The sequence below is a fragment of the Loxodonta africana genome, chromosome 7 (genome assembly GCF_030014295.1).
Source record: "Loxodonta africana isolate mLoxAfr1 chromosome 7, mLoxAfr1.hap2, whole genome shotgun sequence".
Taxonomy (NCBI): domain Eukaryota; kingdom Metazoa; phylum Chordata; class Mammalia; order Proboscidea; family Elephantidae; genus Loxodonta; species Loxodonta africana.
Genome location: NC_087348.1, coordinates 33069093 through 33077510, shown reverse-complemented (window position 1 = coordinate 33077510; position 8418 = coordinate 33069093).

Genomic DNA, 8418 nt, shown 5'->3' with positions numbered 1-8418 from the left:
AAGTCTGGTCTTTTTTTGTGAGTTAGAATTTTGTTCTACATTTTTCTCCAGCTCTATTTAGGACCTTCTATTGTGATCCCTGTCAGAGCAGCCAGTGGTGGTAGCCAGGCATCATCTAGTTGTGCTGCACTCAATCTGGTGAAGGATCTGGTAATTGTGGTCCATTAGTCCTTTGGAGTAATCTTTCCCCTGTGTCTTTGGTTTTCTTCATTCTCCCTTGCTCCAGACAGAGTGGGACCAGTGGAGTATCTTAGATGGCCCCTCACAAGCTTTTAGGACTTCAGATGTTACTTAGCAAAGTAGGATGTAGAATATTTTCTTTATAAACTGTCTTATGCCATGTGAGTTAGATGTCCCCCAAGACCGTGGTCCCCAGCCCTCAGCCCAGTAATTCAGTCCCCCAGGGAGTTTGGATGTGTCTGTGAAACTTCTGTGACTTTGCCTTAGTCAAGTGCTGCTGACTTCCCCAATATTGTGTACTGTCTTACCCTTTACCAAGGTTATCACTTATCTATTGTCTATTTAGTATTTTTCCCTCCTCACCCAGCCCTCCTTTGTAACCATCAATGTTTGTTTCTTTCTATGTGCAAACTTTTCTTGGTTTTTTGTAATAGTGGTCTCATACAGTATTTTTCATTTTGTGTTGACTTATTTCTCTCAGCATAATGCCTTCTAGATTTATCACTGTTGAAAGATGTACCATGAATCTTTTTCTTTATGTTATGGTATAATCCACAGTGAAGGCTGTAGTCTTTGATCTCAGTCACTGAGTGTTTCAGGCCCTCTTCACTTTTAGCAAGCAAGGTTGTGTCATCAGCATATCATGAGCTTCCTCCAATCAGATGCTCTGTTCTTCTACATATAGCCCAGTTTTCAGATTATTTCCCTGGCACACAGATTGAGTAAATATGGTGGAAGAATACAACCCCGACACCTTCCTTTCCTGATTTTAAACCTCCCAGTATCACTTTGTCCTGTTCAAACAATTGCCTCTTGGTCTATGTACAGGTTCTCCATGAGTACAAAGTGTTCTGGAATTCCCATTCTTCTCAAATTTACCCATAATTTGTTATTATTCACACAATAAAATGCCTTTGCATAGTCAGTAAAACAAAGGTAAATATCTTTCTGGTATTCTGCTTTCAGTCAAACTCCATCTGACAATAGCAGTGATAGCCTTTGTTCCAAGTCCTCATCTGAATCCGGCTAAATTTCTGGCAGTTCCTTGTCCATGAACCCCTGCAACTATTTTTGAATTATGTTCAGCAAAATTTTACTTGTGTGTGATATTAATGATATTGTTCTACAATTTCCACATTTAATTGGGTCACCTTTCTTTGGAATGTGCACAAATATGAATATCTTCCACTTGGTTGACCAATTATCTATCTTCCAAATTTCTTGGCACAGACGAATTAGTGTTTCTATGGTTGCAACTTTTTGTTGAAACCTCTAAATTGGTATCCTGTCAATCCCATGAGCTTTGTTTGCTGCCAATGTATTTAGTCTAGCTTGGACATCTTCCTTCACTGGTTCTTGAGCATATGCTACCTCCTGAAATGGTTGAATATTGGCCAATTATTTTGGTATGGTGATTCTGTGTATTTCTTCAGTTTTCTTTTGATGCTTCTTGTGTAGTTCAGTATTTTGCCCACAGACTTTTTCATTATTGCAACTAGAGCCTTGATTTTTTTCTTCAGTTCCTTCATCTTGAGAAATGTCAAGCATGTTGTTCCCTTTTGTTTCTCCTTCATACATCTGTCAATTTTTCCTACTGCATTAGCTTGTATGTTGCTGTGATGCTGCTAGATATGTCATCAGTGTTTCAAATACCAGCAGGATTACCCATGGTTGACAGGTTTCAGTGGAGTATTCCAGAATTTGAGGGGGCATCTAGGTCAATTGGCATAACAAAGTTTATTAAGAAAATGTTCTACATCCCACTTTGGGAGTGGCTTCTGCAGTCTCAAAAGCCAGCAAGTGGCCATCTAAGATGCATTAATTAGTCCCAACCCACCTGGGACAAAGAAGAATGAAGAATACTAAAGTCACAAGGAAAATATGAGTCCAAGAGACAGAAAGGGCCACATAAACCAGAGACTCCATCAGCCTGAGACTGGAAGAACTAGATGGTGCCTGGCTAACACCAATTACCTCCCTGACAGGAAACACATCAGAGAGTCCCTGATGGAGCAGGAGAAATTGAAGTGCAGAACTCAAATTCAGATTCTAGTGAAAAGACCAGACTTAATGGTCTGACTGAGACTGGAGGAATCCCAGAGGACTTGGCTCCTGTACTCTCTGTTAGCCTAAAACTAAAACCATTCCTGAAGTCAACTCTTCACACATAGATTAGATTGGACTATAAGACATAAAATGCTACTGGTGAAGAGTGTACTTCTTAGCTCAAGTAGATACATGAGGCTAAGTGGGCAGCTCCTGTCACAAGGCAAATGAGGAGACAGAGGGATAAGAGAGCTGGTTGAACGGACACAGGAAATACAGGGTGAAGAGGAGGAATGTGCAGTCACATTACAGGGAGAGCAACTAGGGTCGCATAACTATGTGCGTATAAGTTTTTGTATGAGAAACTGATGTGATCTGTAAACTTTCATTTAAAACACAATTAAAAAAAAAAGAATTCCTGGTTGGCAATTGTTTCCTTTCAGTATTTTCTGTATGTCTGTCTCTCCTTTGTCTTCAGGCTTCTAGAGTTGCTGGGGAGAAATCTGCAATAATTGCCATGAAGGCACCTTGGTATGTTATTTTATGCTTTTCTCTTTCTGCTTTCAGAATTATCTCCTTGTACTTGGTTTTCAAGAATTTTATTAGGATATGGTGTTGAGTCGCTCTTTTTTTGTCTCATTTAGTTGGGATTTTTGTAGCTTTCTGTATGTAGAGGCTTGGTTCTCTCTTCAGATCTGGAAAATTCTCTCAAATTATATCTTGGAAAATCATTTCCATGTATTGTTGTCATGGTGCTCTGGGATTCAAATAATTCTAATTTTAGATTTCTTAATTGAATCTCATATTTCCTTTAGTGTTTGTTCACTTTTCTTTGCTCTTTTCTCTTGAGACTTGGTAAGTTCAGTTAATTTGTCTTCTAATTCATTTATTCTATCTTCCATATGTTCAACTCTATTGTTGAGTGTTTCTCTTGCTTTTTGTGATTCATTTGTTTTATTCTTCAGTTCCAGTAGTTTTCTTTTTTGATGTTTTCGGTTTCCACATTGAGTCTTTCACTTTGTTGTTCCATTTGTTTCCCTGTCTCTGCTAATTTGTTTTGTGTGTGCTTTTTGCTTTCTTTAAACATATTTTTCACCATTGTCTGATAATTATCAATTCTTTGTGTTAGTCTGGCCTCCACAGTAGAATTTCCTTTTTCTTCTTGTTTTGCTTTTGACTAGTCTTTCTTCTCTTATGATTTTGTATGTTTTACTATTTTTTTGTTGAACTTGCACCATATGGTTATCTTTGTTATTTTATGTTAAATCTTTTATTTTTGTTTCATGGGAAAACTTTTTGGTTGTACTCGCTGGTGTCCCAGGGCCAAGTGCACAGCTCCCAAACAGAAGACCAGGACCCTCACCACCAGCTGCTCCTTGGGACAAAGGTGTAGTAGCTTGCCTCTACAAAGACTTACAGCACTGGAAACGACATAGTGGAGCTCCACTCAGCCTCACAATATTGCTATGAGTAAGAATCGACTCATCAGCAGTGAGCTTGGTATTGTCTTCTGAAATCTGCTAGACAGCACTCTTATCCTTAGGCTTTTTTCATTGCTGACCCAGTGATTCTAAATGCTTGAACTCTGTAATTCAATAATCATGTGTGGGAGGGAAGAAGTTGTTTAGCTGTCCTCAGATGCTGATGTAAGTGGTGGAGTTTGAGTTTCTTTGGCAAAGATGGGCTCTCTGTATATTTCCCCCATGAGTGCACCTGCCCACAGTGGAACAATTTTCTTTCTGTTTTGCCCTGTCAGTCTGAAGAATTCCTCTAGCCCTACCGCCCTTGCTGTTCCTCTGGTCATAGCTAGTTTCTGCCCATGTTGGGGCTCACTGAGATTCAACAGCACTTTCTCACTTCACCATGATCTCCCTTTGCCTCTTTCCAATTGCTTCTCCTGAGAACTCCCAAAGGCATTTTGTGCACCTTTTAAAAAATTAGGCTATTGCTTCCTCATATTAGTCCCTTTTCTGTGATTCCTGTTAGGGCTGTTTCCCAGCCCTATCCCAAAATGACTCCAAAGAGTGAGCATTTCAAATGTTAGTGTGTAGCTTCTCCCAGCTTCTGTGCTCTCCCTGCACCTACTCTTCCCGATGTCTAGACTTATCCCAACTCTTCTATACCTCAGATGCTATCTGGAGTTCTTGATCCAGTCCAGAAACATTTGCTTTGTCTTGGAATAATTATAACATTAGATTGTAGTTTTGTTTGCTTATGAGTGTGGGTGTGTTTAATTAATGAATTTATTTTTATTGTGTTTGGATAGTATACTTGACAAACCAATAAGCTGGCAACACTCTGTTGCTAGTCAAAGTATTTTGAAATTATTTTGAAAATAATTGTTTTGGAATGAATTAAATCCCAAAACGTTGGCATTGGGCTTGTAATAAACCTGTATCATGAAGGCTAGTTTATTGTATGAGACACAATGCCTTGTCTCTTTTTTTTTTTTCTGCTTTAAGAAAACCACTTAATTCTGTTTTATCTGAGGATGCTTGTAATGAATCTGTTTAAACTGTCACTTTCAGAATCAATAAATTTTATGACTGTGTGATTTTTTCTCTCTCAATTCAATGTGAGCAATGCTGTCAGCTCATCTTAGAAAAGGTCTTTCTGATTTGTTAACTTGACTTTAAAGTTTTTCTGTTGTGTGTCACTTTCCAAACATATGGAGGAAGCATTGAGTCTCTGTTGGGAGACACAGGTGGATGTGTTGTGTGATAAAGGGAAATAATTCTTGTCTGAAGGTTTTGACATTGGAGACTGCAGATCTTATGATCGAGCACCTTTGCACTTGAAACAAATGAAAATGTTGAGAAAGAGTGAGGAAAGGATCATTATACCACTGTATAAACAAGAAGCAACATCATGACAAACGGAGAAAAGATTGAAGTTGTCAAGGATTTCATTTTACTTGAATCCACAATAAACACCCATGGAAACAGAAGTCAAGAAATCAAATGACAAACTGCATTGGACAATCTTCTGCAAAAGACATCTTATAAACCAAATTGAAAAACCAAATCCGTTGCTGTAGAGTCAATTCTGACTCCTAGCGACTCTGCAGGACAGAGCAGAACTGGCCCATAGAGTTTCCAAGTAGCTCCTGGTGAATTTGAACTGCCGACCCTTTGGTTAGCAGCCATAGCACTTAACCACTCCGCCACCAGGATTTTGGACATCTTATAAAGTGTCTATTATTGAAATACTGTTGTCTTTTGACAAAGAGATGTTCAAGAGCCATATGGGGATCTTTCCTTAGCCATATGAGGAAAAGATGAATTTGGATCACTTTCTTACTCCACACATCAAAACAGGTTATGAAAATAAAGTTTAAAATTTAGATTACGTGAATATACAGAAACTTCATATCAAAAACAAGAGAGAATGAAATAAAATTAAAAAAGAAAAAATGAGAAATCACCAACTCTATCACAGAGTTGAATAGAAAATGAAAATTAGTCCTATAGAAAAATGGACATAAGATATGATTAAAGAGTCCACATTAAAGAAAAACAAATAGTTCTAAAAGATATCAACAGTTGTTCAACTGGACTCATAATAATAGAAGCACAAATGAAAACTGCACTTAGACATCATTTCTCACCTATTAGAATAGCACATAGCATTCAGTCAACTTATATTTAATAATTATGTCTCCTATTGATACACATATCTTGAGAGTCGAGCAGCTAAAGCAAAAGGAAGAATTGATGAAGTAAAAGAACTGAACGGTAGATTTCAAAGGGCCTCTTGAGACGACAAAATAAAGTATTATAATGACATGTGCAAAGAGCTGGAGATGGAAAACCAAAAGGCAAGAACACGCCCGGGTTTCTCAAGCTGAAAGAAGATGAAAAAATTCAAGCCTCGAGTTGCAATAGTGAAGGATTCCACGGGGAAAATATTAAATGATGCAGGAAACATCAAAAGAAGATGGAAGGAATACACAGAATCATTATACCAAAAAGAATTAGTCGATATTCAACCATTTTCAAGAGGTGGCATATGATGGATCAGGAACCGATGGTACCGAAGGAAGAAGTCCAAGCTGCTCTGACAGCACTGGCAAAAAGCAAGCCTCCAGGAATTGATGGAATGTCAATTGAGATGTTTCAACAAACAGATGCAGCGCAGAAGGTGTTCACTCGTCCATGCCAAGAAATATGGAAGACAGCTTCCTGGCCAACTGATTGGAAGAGATCCGTATTTATGACTATTCCCAAGAAAGGTGATCCAACTGAAGGTGGAAATTATGGAACAATATCATTAAAAAAAAAAAAAAATTATCATTAATATCACATGCAAGCAAAATTTCTGCTGAAGATCATTCAAAAATGCCTGCAGCAGTACATCAACAGGGAACTGCCAGAAATTCAGGCCGGTTTCAGAAGAGGACGTGGAACCAGGGATATCGTTGCTGATGTCAGATGGATTCTGGCTGAAAGCAGAGAATACGAGAAGAATGTTTACCTGTGTTTTATTGATTATGCAAAGGCATTTGACTGTGTGGATCATAACAAACTATGGATAACACTGGGAAAAATGGGAATTCCAGAACACTTAATTGTGCTCATGAGGAACCTTTACATAGTTCAAGAGGCAGTTGTCTGGATAGAACAAGGGGATATTGATTGGTTTAAAGTCAGGAAAGGTGTGTGTCAGGGTTGTATTCTTTCACCATACCTATTTAATCTGTATGCTGAACAAATAATACGAGAAGCTGGACAATATGAAGAAGAACGGGGCATCAGGATTGGAGGGAGACTCATTAACAACCTGCGTTATGCAGATGACACAACCTTGCTTGCTGAAAGTGGAGGACTTGAAGCACTTACTCATGAAGATCAAAGACCACAGCCTTCAGTATGGGTTACACCTCAATATAAAGAAAACAAAAATCCTCACAAGTGGACCAATGAGCAACATCATGATAAATGGAGAAAAGAATGAAGTTGCCAAGGATTTCATTTTACTTGGATCCACAATCAACAAACATGGAAGCAGCAGTTAGAAATCAAAAGACTCATTGCATTGGGCAAATCTGCTGTAAAGGACCTCTTCAAAGTGTTGAAGAGCAAAGAGGTCACCCTGAAAACTAAGGTGTTCCTGACCCAAGCCATGGTATTTTCAATTGCATTATATGCATGTGAAAGCTGGACAATGAATAAGGAAGAGCATAGAAGTGTTGATGCCTTTGAATTGTGGTGTTGGTGAAGAATATTGAGTATACCATGGACTGCCAAAAGAATGAACAAATTTGTCTTAGAAGAAGTACAAACAGAATGTTTCTTAGAAGCAAGGATGGTGAGACTGCATCTTACATACTTTGGGCATGTTGTCAAGAGGGATCAATCCATGGAGAAGGACATAATGCTTGGCAGAGTACAGGGTCAGTGGAAAAGAGGAAGAGCCTCAAGGAGGTGGATTGACACAGTGGCTGCAACAACGAGCTCAAGCATAACTACAATTGTAAGGATGGCGCAGGACCAGGCAGTGTTTCGTTCTGCTGTGCATAGAGTCGCTACGAGTCGGAACTGACTCAGTGGCACATAACAGCAACCTAACAACATTGATACACATAACTGATAACTGTGGGAGGGTATGGGAATGTTCAGGAGACTGGGGAAGATGACTTTGAAATATAAATTGTTTCTTATAAATTGTCCCTAATGATACTATAATTTTCCTCCAGGTTTTCTAGTACAGCTGAGAAAGGTAGTTAATTTTAATTATTTATTTTTTGTCCTCTAGAGAATGAGGCAAGAGATAGTCTCTAGGGTTCATGACTCAAGGTTGTAAGTACAGATGTAATACGGCATACACTTCACTCCCATACAAGTTTCCCAGATGCAGGAGAAGCCTTCCCTTTGCCATTAGCAGGTTTGTTTTAAAATTCTAAAGTCACAGTGATATTAACTTCACTGTCATGTATCTAGGAAACAACTAATGGGTAATACGTAACCTTCAGATGTAGAGAGTTCATGAGGAATATAGAGCCATAGCAAAAGGTGCATATCTGATTATACAAGGAACAGAATGTGCACCCTTTATGCACAGCTGTGCATAGAGGACTTGACCCCTCAATAATAGTGCCCTGGATGACAGATGCCTGAGGTGGGGGAATAGATGTGCCCTGACAGTTTTGGGAATGTGTGTTTTCTTACTTTTGTAAAATTTTGGAGCAGTCGT